Here is a 16178-nt window from a genome sequence, read left to right on the forward strand (position 1 = left end):
GGCCAAGGGCACCCACAGGGCTGAACGCAGTGGTCGTGGGGCTTTGCCCATGCCTCCTAACAAGATGGCAGCCAGAGAGGGGCATAGGTGGATGCTCCAGTCCAAGAGTAAGTGGCTCCAGGACATCCCCTAGGTTGGCATTCCACAGGGTAGGCTAGGGAAGCCCTCTTTCTTCTAGCCTCTCCAAACCTTCCCTAGAGAGAATCCTTCCACCACCTGAGCAACAGAGGGTATTCCCATTTAAGGGCCACACTTTGCCATGGAGCTTCTTCCTGAACCCCACATCTGCTCCTTGCTGGCCCTGTTCCCTGTTCCCTTTTGTTGAGAGACAACTTGTCTGCCAGCTACTGTGCTAAGTACTCTATGGGAATTGCTCCTATTCCTCACAGCAACCTTTGAAGTAGGTTCTTTTTTTTTTTTAAGGCCACACCACACAGCTTGCAGGATTCTAGTTCCCTGACCAGGGACTGATCCCAGGCCCTCGGCAGTGAAAGCGTGGAGTCCTAACCACTGGACTGCCAGGGAATTCCCATGAAGTAGGTTCTTTTATTATTCCCATTTCTCAGATGAGAAAACTGAGGCCCAACCAGGTTTATTTACCTAAAGCCATATAGCTAGTTTATGGCAGAGCCCACATTTGAACTAGTCAGTCTGTTTCCAAGGCACATATTATGCTACACTTCTCCTGAATGATCTAAATCTTCACAATACTAATATTATTGTCGTCCCTTTCACTGAGGCCTGCAAAGAGAGGTTAAGTAACTCGTCCAAGTTCCCACAGCTGGAAGATGTTGGGGATGGGGCTTGAACCACCTCTGTCTTATCGCAGCATGTGAACTGACCCTGCAACTTTTAGTCATGCTCAGGATGGTTTGCTTTCCATGGAATTTTACTCACCTGATGCTAAAAAGTCCATAAGGCAATTGATCGGTGAAAATACTGGGACTCAGAGAGGGGGAGTGACCAGCCCAAGGTGACACCAACTACAGTTCATGCCTCCTGAATCTAAGTCCAGCGTTCTTTCCACCACATTGAGCTGCTGGCTGTTCTGTTGCTCTCCCAGATTTTCTGGCTCTGAAGGCCTGAGTCTAGTTCTCCAACCCTCACCACCTGGCACTAGATCGAGCAGGGCTCCTTAGGGAACTTCACTATAGCTCTGGCTTAGATCATCAAGGAAAAAGTAGACCAGGTGGCCTTCATCCCTCCTGCCCCACCCCAACACTGCTCCCAGGAAGCCCCTGCCTCACCCAGCTGGGCCCACCTCAGCCAGAATTCCCTCAGTGGAACTCCAGCCCAGACTGCCATTCAGCTAGCGCATCAGATGGTCCAGTGAGGGATTCCCTTGGGAGTCCACAAACCTGCAGGAGAAAGAGGAAGTGATCTTCTGGCACCGTGTCCCAGGGTTTCCAGGCAGGCCAGCTTCATGGACATGTGGTCTGTGCAGTCACACAGGGCCTTGTGTTTAGAAGGTCCCCACTCTTGGTTGACTGGTCTGCTGTCACTGTCTTGAATTCTTAATAACTTTTGCACAAGGGCCCCACAAATGATGTGGCAGATCCTGTGGCCAGGAAATGGCCCAGCTGCTTGGAAGTGGGCCTTCCTTCCTCTTCCCCCCGACAGGAGCCCTGTGTTGGCGTGGAAAGGTTGGCTTCCCTTTGTTTGTTTGTGTTTTTAATTAATTAATTTATTTTTGGCTGCGTTGGGTCTTCATTGATGCGCGCGGGCTTTCTCTAGTTGCAGACAGCGGGGGCTACTCTTTGTTGCGGTGCGCGGGCTTCTCACCACGGTGGCTTCTCTTGTTGTGGAGCACAGGCTCTAGGCACACGGGCTCAGTAGTTGTGGCACGTGGGCTTCAGTAGTTGTGGCTCGTGGGCTCTAGAGCGCAGGCTCAGTAGTTGTGGCGCACGGGCTTAGTTGCTCTGCGGCATGTGGGATCTTCCCAGACCAGGGCTTGAACCCGTGTCCCCTGCATTGGCGGGCGGATTCTCAACCACTGCGCCACCAGGGAGGTCCCTCCCTTTGTTTTCTGGGGTCTTCATTGAGGGCTCGCGCTGCTCCATTTCTTACTGCTGATTCCTGGCCTGGCTTCAGCCCTGTCGGCCATATGTGATGGCTTGGGGGTTGGGAGGGGTTTGCAGGACAGTTAGTGGCAAACTCCAGCTGAAACCACAGGGTTCCCGAGTCAGAAGGACCTCAGCAGTCATGTGCTGCAACCCTCCCACTATAGAGGAAGGAAACCTGAGGCCCTGAGAGGGAAAGAAACCTGCGTGGGGATGCACAGCAAGTCGTTGTTTGGACTAACAGTGACTCTTTCCTTACTGCCTGTACCCTGTTGAGGGCAGGCAAGCAGTGAAGAGCTGGAGCACTCATTTAGCACTGGAGTGGACCTTGGAAGATTTCTTTTTTTTCTTTTTTTTTTTTTTGATTTAATTTAATTTAATTATTATTATTTTTTGGCCACGCCGAGTGGTTTGTGGGATCTTATTTCCCAGACCAGGGATGGAACCTGTGCCCTCTGCAGTGGAAATGTGGAGCCCTAACCCCTGGACCACCAGGGAATTTCCAGTCTTCTATCCTCTTAATTAAACTGTGTGAAGTTAGGTTTTAGCTCCTGGCAGGCAAGATCCTCGTAGGCTGGGAGCAGCTGTGTCTGGGATTCAATGAAAGCAGTGAAGCCCAGCCAAACTGGAGCGTAAAGTCCCTTTAAAATGACAAAAAAAAAAAAAAAAGAAGAAGAAGGGGGATAAGATTTTAATAAAGAAAGAAAGAATCAAAACCAAAACCTAACTACCCAGCAGAGCACCTTGGCAGGATGCATTTGGAGTGGCCTGTCCTGGCTGCCACACCTGCTGTGCACACACCCTGGCCCAGGCCCAGTGCTGACGACTTTCCAACACCGAGCTCACTTAATCCACCCTAATCCACCCAACAAACCTGTCAGATGCTATTTTTGTTTCCATTTTGCAGATGTAGAAATTCAGGCTCAGGGAGGTAAAGTGCCTCTCCTGTGATTTCTTGGGCAGTGACTTTAGAGTTCGCTTATCAAGTGAGATAATGCATGGGATGTGTTGAACACAGTGCCAAGTGCATAGTAAATGCTCAATAAAGTTTGGGAATATAAGATCCTACCAACTGAGTATGGTAAAATCAGGACTCAAATTCAGTCCTCTCCCAATTCCAGCCCTGTGCTCTATTCTGATTATCTGGGGTCTCCCCGTGCCCCAGCCCTGCTCCGTTAAACCTTGATTGATTTGAACTTGGCTACCCAGAGCTCACAATTAGGTTGATTTCTTTTTTTTTTCCTGAGCTTTCTACTCAGAATAGTAAAAAAAAAAAAAAAAAACCACAGGAAACAGACTAGGATTCAGAATTTAGTCTATGAAGGCAATTTCTCAGGAATATTCTTTTTCTTTAATATTTATTTATTTATTTATTTATTTATTTGGTTGCACTGGGTCTTAGTTGTGGCACGCAGGACCTTCTTTGCAGCGTGCAGGATCTTTAGTTGCCACGTGTGGGATCTAGTTCCCTGACCAGGGATTGAACCCGAGCCCCCTTTATTGGGAGCATGGAGTCTTAACCACTGGGCCACCAGTGGTGGCGTCTCAGAAATATTCTTTAGTTAATACCCACTCCAGCCAGCTATCTGCACCTCTCTGTCCTCAAGCCTAAACAGGGAGTGACACATCATAGATGCTTAAAAACAACTTGTGGAGGAAAGGAAGGAAGAAGAGAAGGAAGTAAAGAAGCTCTCTGGCAGACCTTAAGTCCCCAAAGAAAGATTCAGATATATTGTATTTATGAGATGTTCTTTGCTAAAGAAGAAAGGATTCCTAACGCATTTTGGAATTTTTAATTTTAAACATTAAGGATATACAGGTTAGGGATATACATGTTAATCAGGAATTCAGTTAAGCAGAATGGTTGGTTGCTGGTTCTGGTTACTTGAGGTCCAGCATAATAGCATAGCACCCAGAAGCCTCCCTTATACTAATATACATGGTGCCCCAGGGCCTTGGCTCAAAAGAAGGCAGAGTCAGCGTCTCCCTGGCCTTCTGTTAACCATAAGCAGCCAGACAAGCAGGGAGGATGTTGGGGTCGGAGAACAGCCAAAGTTTATGGTATAGCTGGGAGGCTACATCTTTCTCACTTCATTCCCTACACAGTCCTGGCTAGTGTTCCTGGCCAGTCCCATTCCCTTTGTCAGCCTGAGCTTCTGGGCAGAGGCTGGTAGGACAGCTGGCTCTGGTGCTGGCACCTGCTCAGCCGCTGGCATTTCAGAACCTCAGGGCAGATGCTGGGTTGCAGGGTAGCACCTGGATGGGCTGGGATTGGCTGATTTGGTTCAAGGTTAATTGCAGGGCTCCAAAACCCAGATATCCCCAGGTGCCAGGCAGAGAACATATGTGAAAGAAGCGGCCAGGTTGGTACTATACGGAAACCCAGCTCTAGCTGGTGGTTTCCAAACAGGATGGAGGACAGTGTTGCTAGACATGCCAATTTCTCAGAGAAGCTGGACATCCAGATTTCTGTCATTGCTCTTAACTTAAAAATTCTTTTTTTTTTTTTTCTTTTTTGGCTGTGTTGAGTCTTCGTTGCTGCACGCGGGCTTTCTCTAGTTGTGGCGAGAGGGGGCTACTCTTTGTTGCGGTGCGTGGGCTTTTCATTGCAGTGGCTTCTCTTGTTGCAGAGCACTGGCTCTAGGTGCACGGGCTTCAGTAGTTGTGGCTCGCAGGCTCTAGAGCGCAGGCTCAGTAGTTGTGGCGCACGGGCTTAGTTGCTCTGTGGCGTGTGGGAACTTCCCGGACCAGGGCTCGAACCCGTGTCCCCTGCATTGGCAGGCAGATTCTTAACCACTGCGCCACCAGGGAAGTCCCTCTTTTCTTTTTTTTTTTTTTTTTTTTTAACTAGATGAATAGTTAATTGTAAAAGGATGTAACACAAGAACAGCCAGATGGAAGAGACGCACGGGGCAAGGTATGGGGAAAGGGCATGGAGCATGCATGCTCTCCAACCACAGCACTCTCCCAGCACCTCCACCTGTTCACCAACCTGGAATCTCTGAACTGCATCCTCCGGGTTTTTATAGAGGCTTTTTTCCATCGGCATGGTTGAGTAAGGCATTGGCCATTAGGCTGCAGATTCAACCTCCAGTCCCTCTCCCCTCCCTGGAGGTCAGGGGGTGGGACTGAACGTTCAAACCCTCTAATAACACAGTTGGTTTCCTGGCAACCAGCCCCCAACCTTAGGCGCAGTCCAAACGTCATCTCATTAACATAACAAAAGACACTTTAAATCACTTAGGAAATTCCAAGGGTTTTAGGAGCTCTGTGCCCGAAAGTAATTTAAAAATTCTTCTTCCTTTTTTTCTTTCCTTTTTTCTCCTCTCGCTCTCTCTCTCTCCTCCCTTTCTTTTCTTTCTTCTCCTTCTCCTCCTTCTTCTTTTTAAAAGATAAGCGCACAGTGGGTTCTATTTACAACCCCTGGATAAGGAATTGAGGAGGAAAAGGCTGAGGACAATATAATCTGCCAGAGCTGGGAGGGACCACAGAATCAATCTCACGGAGAATAAACTAACAAGTGGCCCGTGGACACACCTCCTCATTCCCCCAACCTCATTTTTGGACATTAAGAGCCAAGCCCAGGGGAGGTCATCTCATCTTAATTGGCCCCTGCTCCAACCACTGCCCCTCCAGGAGATGGAGCTGGTCACGTTCCAAGCAAGAGCCTCTTTCTCCACGTAGGGCCTTCAAAAGACACCTCAGTGAGTATGAATGGTGCAGTTCTAGCTAGTAGGATGTCAGTGAAATGACACATGACCCAAGTCCTCTTTCCCAGGAAGAGTTTGCTGTTTAGAGAGACTTGAGGTGAACTCTTCTAAGTGAAGAATTCTATCTTAATTAAAGTACCCTCCGGGAGTTCCCTGGTGGCCTAGTGGTTAGGATTCCAGGCTTTCAGTGCCATTGCCTGGGTTCAATCCCTGGTCAGGGAACTGAGATCCTGCAAGCTATGGGGCCAAAAAGAAAAAAGAAAAAAAAAAAGGCACCCTTTAATGCTAAATATGACCTTTTTAAAAGAATTACGATAATAAAACATTTATTTGTTTATTCCTCAGTATAGGCAAGGCATTTTTTATAAATCCAGTATAATTTTTGTAACAACCCTTTGAGCTAAGTATTTATGTATATTTTCCAGATTATGTGGTAGATAAAGATGGCCACAAATTCTTTGTCACTTCTCTCTTGGAGAGGTGGGTCTAGCTCCCCCCACTTGAATCTGGTGACCAGCTATAAATTGGGGTTCCCACGACTCCCACCTCAGAGGTCAGTAGTTTGCTAGAATGACTTACAGAACTCAGGGGAACATTTACTTACGTTTACTGGTTTATTGTAAAAGATATTATGAAAGATACAGATGAATGGCCAGGATGAAGAGGTACATAGGATGAGGTTCAGAAGCGTCCCACGTGCAGGAGCGTCTGTCCCCGTGGAGTCAGGATGTACCGCCCTACTGGCATGTGGATGTGTCCACCAACTCAGAACCTCTTCCAACCATGTAGTGCGAGGATTTCTGTGGGGGCTTCATCACATAGGCATGATTGATCATTAACTCAATCTCCAGCTCCTCTCCCCTTCCCAGAGGTTGGGGGGCTGGGGCTGAAAGTTCCAAGTTTCTGATCATGGTGTGTGGTCTTTCTGGTGACCTGCTCCAGTCCTGAAGTTATCCAGGAGCCCCCCAATCATTGCCTCATTAGAACAAAAGACACTCCTATTGCCCAGGAAATTCCAAGGGATTTAGGAGGTCTGTGTCAGGAACCAGGGTCCAAGACCAAATATTAGAACAAAAAATGCTCCTAAGTACCCTTATCATTTAGGAAATTACAGAAGTTTTAGGAGCTCTATGCCAGAAATGGGGCAGAGACCAATATATTTATTTTTTATTATTTCACAAGTTGTATTGTTTATTGAAGAATGGAGAAGGCTGCCAAGCGTCTTCGCTGCAACAAGTATCGTAATGTGTGGATAAGGAAATCAAGGCCCATAAAGTTAAACTAACTGCCTAAGGCCTCATGAGAAGCAGCAAAGCTAGAATTCGAACATGGCCTATAGCAGACGTTCAATTTTTACTTCTCTTATTTTAAAAAAATTGTTTGAGGACTTCCCTGGTGGCCCTGTGGTTAGGACTCCACGCTCCCACTGCAGGGGGCACAGGTTCGACCCTTGGTTGGGGAACTAGGATCCTGCATGCTGCGCAGTGTGGCAAAAAAAAAAAAATTTTGTTTTATGATCACTTTTTTTTAACTTTTTTTTTTGGACCACACCCTGCGGCATATGGGATCTTAGTTCCCAGACCAGGGGTTGAACCCTTGCCCACTGCAGTAGAAGTACAGAGTCTTAACCACTGGACAGGCAGGGAAGTCCCTCTAATAACTTTCATAGATAGACATGCAACAGTGTTAATTATATTTATCATATTATACATTATATCTCTGGTACTGATTTATCTTATAACTAGAAGTTTGTACCTTTTTTTTTTTTTTTTTTTTTTTTAATTTTTAATTTATTTATTTATTTATTTTTGGCTGCGTTGGGTCTTCATTGCTGCGCGCGGGCTTTCTCTAGTTGCGTTGAGCGGGGACTACTCTTTGTTGCAGTGCATGGGTTTCTCATTGTAGTGGTTTCTCTTGTTGCGGAGCATGGGCTCTAGGCGCGTGGGCTTCAGTAGTTGTGGCTCGCGGGCTCAGTAGTTGTGGCTCGCGGGCTCTAGAGCGCAGGCTCAGTAGTTGTGGCGCACGGGCTTAGTTGCTCCGCGGCATGTGGGATCTTCCCGGACCAGGGCTCGAACCCGTGTCTCCCGCATTGGCAGGCGGATTCTTAACCACTGCGCCACCAGGGAAGCCCGAAGTTTGTACCTTTTGACTACTTTCATCCAAGTCCCTCTCCCCTGATCCCCGCCTCTGGTAATGATCTCTTTTTCTATGATTTAGTTTGTTTTTTGAAGTATAATTGACCTAAAACACTATGTTACTTCCAGATGCACAATATAGTGATTTGATATTTCTACACATTTCAAAATGATCACCACGATAAATCTAGTAACCATCTTTCACCATATAAAGATATTACATAATTATTGACAGTATTCCTCACACTGTACATTTCATACCTATGATTCATTTATTTTGTAACTGAAAGTTTGTACCTTTTAATCTCCCCCACCTATTTTTCTTATCTACCCACCCTACTCCTCTGGCAACCACCTGTTTGTTCTTTGTATCTATGATGCTGTTTCTGTTTTGTTGTGTTTGTTTGTTTGTTTTTAAGATTCCACAAATAATTGAAATCATATATTGTCTTTCTCTGTCTGACTTATTTCACTTAGCATAATACCCTCTAGGTCCATCCATGTTGTCACAAATGGCAAGATTTCATTCTTTTTTATGGCTGAGAAATATTTCATTGTATATAATAAATAAATAAATAAAATATGTACACCACATCTTCTTTATCCATTCATCTATCACTGGGCCCTTAGGTTGCCTCCATATCTTGGCTATTGTAAGTATAAAAATAATTGTAAGTTAAAAAAAAACCCAACTAGTCATGCATTTTGTTTTATAAATCCAGTGGTAATAAAAAGCTCATATCCAGGACTTCCCTGATGGTCCAGTGGTTAAGAATCTGCCTTCCAATGCAGGGGACATGGGTTCGATCCCTGATTGAGGAGCTAAGAATCCCACATGCTGCGGAGCAACTAAGCCCACGCACCACAACTAGAGAGAAGCCCGCGTGCCACAACTAAGACCCAACACAGCCAAAAATAAATAAATAAATATTTTTTTAAAAAAAGCTCATATCGGGCTTCCCTGGTGGCGCAGTGGTTGAGAGTCTGCCTGCTAATGCAGGGGACACGGGTTCGAGCCCTGGACTGGGAAGATCCCACATGCCGCGGAGCGGCTGGGCCCGTGAGCCACAACTGCTGAGCCTGCGCGTCTGGAGCCTGTGCCCCGCAACGGGAGGGGCCGCGATGGTGAAAGGCCCGCGCAACGCGATGAAGAGCGGTCCCCGCACCGCGATGAACAGTGGCCCCCACTTGCCGTAACTGGAGAAAGCCCTCGCACGAACCGAAGACCCAACACAGCCAAAAATAAATAAATAAATAAATAAAATAAATAAATAAAGTAGCTATAAAATTAAAAAAAAAAAAAAAAAAAAAAAGCTCATATCAAATGCCAGCAGTCCTTTGTCCCAGCTTTGCCCACCTCTAGCTCGTTGTGTTGCCTACATGCATCTCTTTTAAGCTGTTTCTTTTGGCATTTATCTCACTATTTTAAGATAATGTGCTTATACTGCTATTTTGTGGTTTAAAAATTAAAAGCAGTAATTATTGATTAAAGATTTAGCTTTCTTACACCTGCACCCTGAAGTCCCTTCCTCCGCTTTTAAAATGAGGTTCTGTCACAATACAGCCCTTAGGGTTAAATAATCAGTATGTACATTATTATGAGTATGTAAATATTGTTCACTGCTGTGCTGCGTATTGATAGTTTAGGTACTTCCCTGGTGGTCCAGTGAGTAAGACTCTGCTCCCAATGCAGGGGGCCTGGGTTAGATCCCTGGTTGGGGAACCAGATCCCTCATGCATGCGGCAACTAAGAGTTCGCATGCCGCAAGTAAAGATCCCTCATGCCACAACTAAGACCCAGCGCAGCCTAAATAAATAAATACATAAATAATAAAATAAATTTTTAAAAAAAAGTATTGATAGTTTACTATGATTACCTTTCCTTCTTTGTAAAACTTGTTTGTTTTTCCTGTGGTTAATAATGGCCATATTTTCCCATTTGCTTTGTTATATACATACTTACCCAAATGCTCCAACAGATCTGTCAGTAATTATTCCAAATGCTTAGACAAGTCGGATAACCTCTTAGTTTTATTTTTTCCCTGGAGACCTTCCTTTGATTGCGCTCCGTATTCCTGCTTCAACTGAACTGGCCACATTTTGGTCAGCTGCCCAGCTGCTATTTGGAAGCCATCATCTGGTTCTTCTGAGGTAGATTCTTGGTTTCCTGGATGCTTTGCCTTCCACTTTCTTGCTTTACAACTGTTTTGCTGAAGCATATTCTGCAGTGACTTTCTGAGAAAGGCTACACAGGATGTAAATTTATTTACCCTTTACTTATCTGGAAATATTTTTATTTCAGTCTCACTCTTTTTTTTTTTTTTTTTTTTATTTTTATTTATTTATTTTGGCTGTGTTGGGTCTGTGTTGCTGCGTGCGGGCTTTCTCTAATTGCGGCAAGCGGGGGCTACTCTTCATTGCAGTGCGCGGGCTTCTCGTTGCGGTGGGTTCTCTTGCTGCAGAGCACGGGCTCTAGGCGCGTGGGCTTCAGTAGTTGCAGCATGTGGGCTCAGTAGTTGTGGCTCACGGGCTCTAGAGCACAGGCTCAGTAGTTGTGGCGCAGGAGCTTAGTTGCTCCGCGGCATGTGGGATCTTCCCGGACCAGGGATCGAACCCGTGTTCCCTGCACTGGCAGGCGGATTCTCAACCCCTGCGCCACCAGGGAAGCCCCTTCAGTCTCACTCTTGATTGAAGGTTTGGTTGCGCACTGAAATCTAGGTTGAAAAGTTTCACTCAAAAATTATGAAGGCATTGATGTGTTATCTTCTCGCTTGCAGTGATGCCAAGAAGCATGCCCTCCCTGCCCACCACTATCTCAGAAAATCTAAGATTTTCTCTTTATTTCCAGTGTGCAGCTCTTAAAATTCAGTTTACTGGCTCAAATATGGAGACTCATATCTTTCAGTTCTGCAAAATTTTGAGTTATTTCTTTGGTAATGTCTGTCTTTCTCTGCTCTCCCACTTCCTGCCCCTGCCCATTTTCTCTCTTCTCTATTTCTGGAACTCCTGCTAGTCAGATGTTGGATCTGAGTTGAAACTCTAATTTTCTTATCTCATCTTTCCCATCTCTTTGTCAGTGAAAGCACTGAGTCCTAACCACTGGACAGCCAGGGAATTCCCTCCATCTCTGTCTTTTTGTTCTGCTTTCCGGGGGATTTTCTTAACTAGCTTTAACTCTTCTTTTGATTTATTTTTAAATTTGGCAATCATACTTTTAATTTTTAGGTGCTAGTTTTCATTTTGTTCATTTTTCAAAGCATTCTCTTCTTGCTCTATAATTGTGATATCTGCTTCATTTAATTTCCCTTCTCTCAGGAATTCCCCAGTGGTCCAGTGGTTAGGACTCTGTGCTCCACTGTAGGGGGCCCTGGTTGGGGAACTAAGATCCCGAGAACAGGGTGGCATGGCCAAAAAAGAAAAAAATTCCCTTCTTTCTAAAGAACTCCTTTTAACACTTCTTTCAAGGCAAGTCTACTGGCAACAAATTCCCTCAGTTTTTGTTTGTCTGAGAGAGTATTTCTCTTTCACTGTTGAAGGATAATTTTACAGGATATAGAATTCTAGGTTTCTCTTAACATTTAAAATATTTCACTCAACTCTCTTCATGCTTGCATAGTTTCTGAGAAGTCAGATGTACAGTTGACCCTGGAACAACATGGGTTTGAACTGCAAGGGTCTATATGTAGTGAACTTTTTTCTATAGTAAATACTACAATACTACACGATCTGCAGTTGGTTGAATCTTTAGATGCAGAACCACGGATATGGAGGAACCTCGGATACAGAGGGCTGACTATAAATTATATGGAGATTTTCAAGTATGTAGAGGGTTGGAGCCCCTAGCCCTCATACTGTTCAAGGGTCAACAGTAATTCTTTTTTTTTTTTTTTTTTTGGCCACACTGTGAGGCTTGTGGGATCTTAGTTCCCTGACCAGGGATTGAACCCAGCCCCTGGCAGTGAAAGTGCCGAGTCCTAACCACTGGACCGCCAAGGAATTCCCTTGTAATTCTTAATCTTTGCGTCTCTATAGCCATTTTTTTCCCTCTGGCTTCTTTCAGGACTTTCTCTTTATCTTTGATTTTTTGTAGTTTTTGAAAATGATATGACTTGGTGTCATATTTTTCGGCATTTATCCTGCTGGGTGTTCTCTGAGCTTCCTGGTCTGTCATTAATTAATCAGGTGCCTGAAATTAATTTGGGGGAAATTCTGTCATTATTGTTTCAAATATTTTTCTGTTCCTTTCTCTCTTTTCCTTCTGATATTCCCATTCTGTGTACATTATTCCTTTTGTTTTTCCACAGACTTTTTTTTTTTTTTTCTATTTGTTTTTCAGTTTTGGAGGTTTCTATTGAGATATCCTGAAGCTCAGAGATTCTTTCCTAAGTTGTATCCAGTCTGTACAGTTTAGGCATTCTTCATCTCTCCTACAGTGTTTTTTATCTCTAGCATTTCTTTTTGGTTCTTTCTTAGAATTTCCATCTCTCTGCTTACATTGCCCATCTATCTGTTCTTGCAGGCTGTCTGCTTCATCCATGAGAGCCCTTAGCATCTTAACCATAGTTGTTAAAATTCCTGGTCTGATAATTCTAACACTCTTGCCATATCTGAGTCTAGCTCTGATGCTTGCTCTGTCTCTTAAAACTATGTTTTTTGCCTTTTTAGTATATCTTGTAATTTTTTCTTGATAGCCAGACATAATGTACTAGGTAAAAGGAACTGCTGTACATTGGCCTTTAGTAATAAGGCTGCAAGGTGTAAGGGAAGGGGAAGTGTCCTGTAGTCCTATGACTGGATCACAGTCTCTTAGTGAGCCTGTGATGGACTGGCTCACTAAGAGAAGGACTATGGACTTCACTTACCTTCTCCCTCCAGTGCCCCCAGGGTGGCTAGAGTGGGATGGAGTTGTGTGTTTCCCTTCCCATAGGTCTGTTAGGCTCTGATAAAATCCCAGTAGGTTAGGCTCTGGTTAAATTTTAAGTGTCTCCTGAGGGCATATCTTGTTAACAAGAACAGAATGCTCTAGCACATTTCAAAATGGTTCCTTTTACCCTCCTCTGCTGGAAACATGAGGGATTTTTTTCTGATGTTTACTATGAGAACCTGGTAGAGCTTCAGGTAAAACCCACAAAGTCACAAAGTATGCTCCCTTCCCCCAATAGGACTGGGTTCCTTGGTGGTTTTTTTTGGCTGCACTGGGTCTTCATTGCTGCACGCGGGCTTTCTCTAGTTGCAGCGAGCGGGAGCTACTCTTCATTGCGGTGCGCGGGCTTCTCACTGTGGTGGCTTCTCATTGCGGAGCACTGGCTCTAGGCGCACGGGTTTCAGTAGTTGTGGCTCACGGGCTTAGTTGCTCCGTGGCATGTGGGATCTTCCCAGACCAGGGATCGAACCCGTGTCCCCTGCATTGGCAGGTGGATTCTTAACCACTGTGCCACCGGGGAAGCCCTTCCTTGGTGTTTTTATTTCTCAGATTTGTCCACACTGAGCCTCCAGCAATTCATCAATTACATTTCAGGTTTCCTTACCCTGGCACTGACTCCCAGAGGTTTCTGCTTGTGGGTTTCTGCTCTGTATTTGTCTGACTCACTCTCGAATTCTGGGGGCAGTGGTGTGCCTTATAGGTGTGCCTTATAATCTGACTTATTGTACATATCTAAGAAGAGTTGACTTTTCGGTTTGTTCAACTTTTTACTTGTTGTTAGGATGGAGTGGCCACTTCCAAGCTTCTTATATGTTGGACTGGAAACACATCAATTTCATTTTTAATGGAAGAATATCCAAATAGGCATCTTGTGCCTACTCCTCCCCCCCTCCCCACCCCACTGCCCCCTCAGGAAACACAAAGTATTCGGAGGACAGGGTGTCTGCCTTCTGCCTTCTTCCTTCTTCCTGACTACAATGTCTCTGGCCTTCCTCCACACCTACGGAAAATTTTTTCATTGTATCACAGCAATGAATTACCAAATCTGGATTTGTAATATTGAATCTACATCTAGCACATGTACCTACACAGTTAGTTTCTGTGATTATTTGATTGGTCTGATTCCCCCACCAGATTGGAGGCCATGACCTAGAAGTGGCCCTGCCCCAGTATAGGGACATCATTCAGAAGTGCTAGGCAGCAGATCACCAGGAACCCCAATGACTCAGGACTGGACTGTCCTCTGAGGCCATAGGCTCCCCACTTTCATAAGCCAAAATTATTCAGAGGTGACCTCTATTGACTAAAGGAAGAAACTGCAGTTACCCCCCCACCCCACCCCTTCTTTCCAGTACAGGGAAATGACCAACATAATCCCTGCTATCTGCCAGGCATTTCACGTATATTATGCCATTTGTCCTTGGATTTATAATATTTGCATCTGTAAGATGGGCACCATCACTCCTACTTTATAGTCGAGGAGAGGGGTTCAGAGAAGTGAACTAATTTCTGAGTTCCCACTGTAAAGAGGCACTGCTGAGATCCACCCCAGGTCTGTCTGAAGCCAAAGCCTTTGCTCTGTCCACCAGTCCCCTGCTACTCAAAGTGCAGTCCAAGGACCAAAGCATGGGCGAAGCTGGGAGCGTTAACAACGCAGACTGCAGGCCCCACTCCAGATCTACTGAATCAGAATTTGTATCCCAAGGAGGTAAAAATTTTGTATGCACATTAAAGATTGAGAAGTACCCTGACTCCCAGGAAGTGGTAGGGGAACCTCTGCCTGTGTCCTCCTGAGGAGAAACGTGAGTTTTCGCATTTCTTCTGTAAACGCGGATTTCTGGTTATAAAGCACTTCTGTCATTTTTTTCATGTACTTTCTTGACATCGGCTCTCCTTTATCCTGGGAGGTAAATAAGGTCAGTGATGATCAGTCCCATGTTAGAGATCTGGAAACAGAAGCCCAGAGAGGGGAAGCGACTTGCCCAGAGCCACCAGCCAGCAAGCATCCCACCACTTGACATGGTTTGGATGGGACAGTAAGTCAAAGGTTTTAGGATCTGACGTTGGTGCCAGCATGAGGGCTGGAGGTTCCTGAGCTTGCCTTCCGGGGTCAGAAATCACCAGACTGACAGAGCCCTCTGCTCACTTGTTCATTCATGCACGGCAAGAGGGCTCCAATTTTACTCCCTGGGCAAACTATGTAACACCTCTCAGCTTTCACTTTTGCAGAGAGTTGTCATGAAGACCGAATGTGAATGATGCAAGTTAAGTGCGGGCACAAAGTACGAAATCAACAAGTGTTAGTTGATATTCATTCATTCATTTGTTCAACAACTATTGAACACTTGCTGACTATGTGCCAGGCCCTGGCTAAGATACCTGATGGACAAGGGAGATGTGACCCTGCTCCCATGGAACTTACAGTCTAACGGGGAGACAGACATTGATTAAGTGCTTACAAGTCTTGACTTGAATGGATGAATTTGGCTGTGCATTTGCCTGTGGCCTAGATGTAACCTTTCCTTCCCTCTGTTCACTCAGAGAAAGTGAAACCAAACCTCAAGCTCTTGGCCCACTAGGCAGGTGCGAACCGTGGCCCAAAGCTGTCCCGCCTGTCTAGTCTTGCAACATGTTTCCTCCTTGGAGAGGGTCCCCACCTCCACCAGGAGGGAGGGATCTTTGCAAAATACCCGAACAGGGATGGGGAGTGTGGTAGAAGGTGAGCTGGTTCGACTTTATTCTGAGGACCAGGGGGAGCCATTGCAGACCATCCCAGAATGCTCTGCTCTCACCTCTGCTGCTCTCCCACACCCAGGTAATGCTTCACCGACAATGGCCACTTTCCAGTTCCTCAGATGACCATGTTCCTCCCATCACAGGGCATTTGCACATGCATTTCCCACAGCCTGGAAAGGTCTCCCCACCTCTCTTCACTTAGTTCATTCTACTCATCACTCAGGGGCCAGCTCATATGTCAATTCCTCCAGGAAACCTTCCTTGACTCCCCAGACCCCCAAATATAACATTCTATATTTTCCCTTCTTGGCATTTATCACAACTTGCATGTTTATATTTGTGATGACTTGCTAAGCATCAGTCTTCCCCAGTAGACTGACAGCAGAGCTGGTGTGTTTTGCTGAATGTCTTCTCCCCAGCACTGAGCACAGTGACAGGCTCCATAACCAGGACAGTAGGGCCTGCTCTCAACACCTGCCTCTGAAAGGACAAAGCGGGGGGGGATGCTCAGGGGTTTGAAGCTCACCCCAAAACTTGAGGTCAGGGAGGAACATACAACACAGAAGCTAATCTGAGGCTGCAGTGGTGCAGGGAAGACACAGGAAGGACCTGA

The 16178-nt window shown here is 45.6% G+C and overlaps 1 long non-coding RNA gene across 1 annotated transcript in view; it reads left to right on the forward strand.

Moving 5' to 3' along the window:
* LOC132353753 (uncharacterized) overlaps nt 1–16178 on the forward strand; it is a 57651-nt gene that overhangs the window by 18084 nt on the left and 23389 nt on the right. The window lies entirely within an intron of this gene.

This window comes from Balaenoptera ricei, chromosome 19 (genome assembly GCF_028023285.1).
Source record: "Balaenoptera ricei isolate mBalRic1 chromosome 19, mBalRic1.hap2, whole genome shotgun sequence".
Taxonomy (NCBI): Eukaryota; Metazoa; Chordata; class Mammalia; order Artiodactyla; family Balaenopteridae; genus Balaenoptera; species Balaenoptera ricei.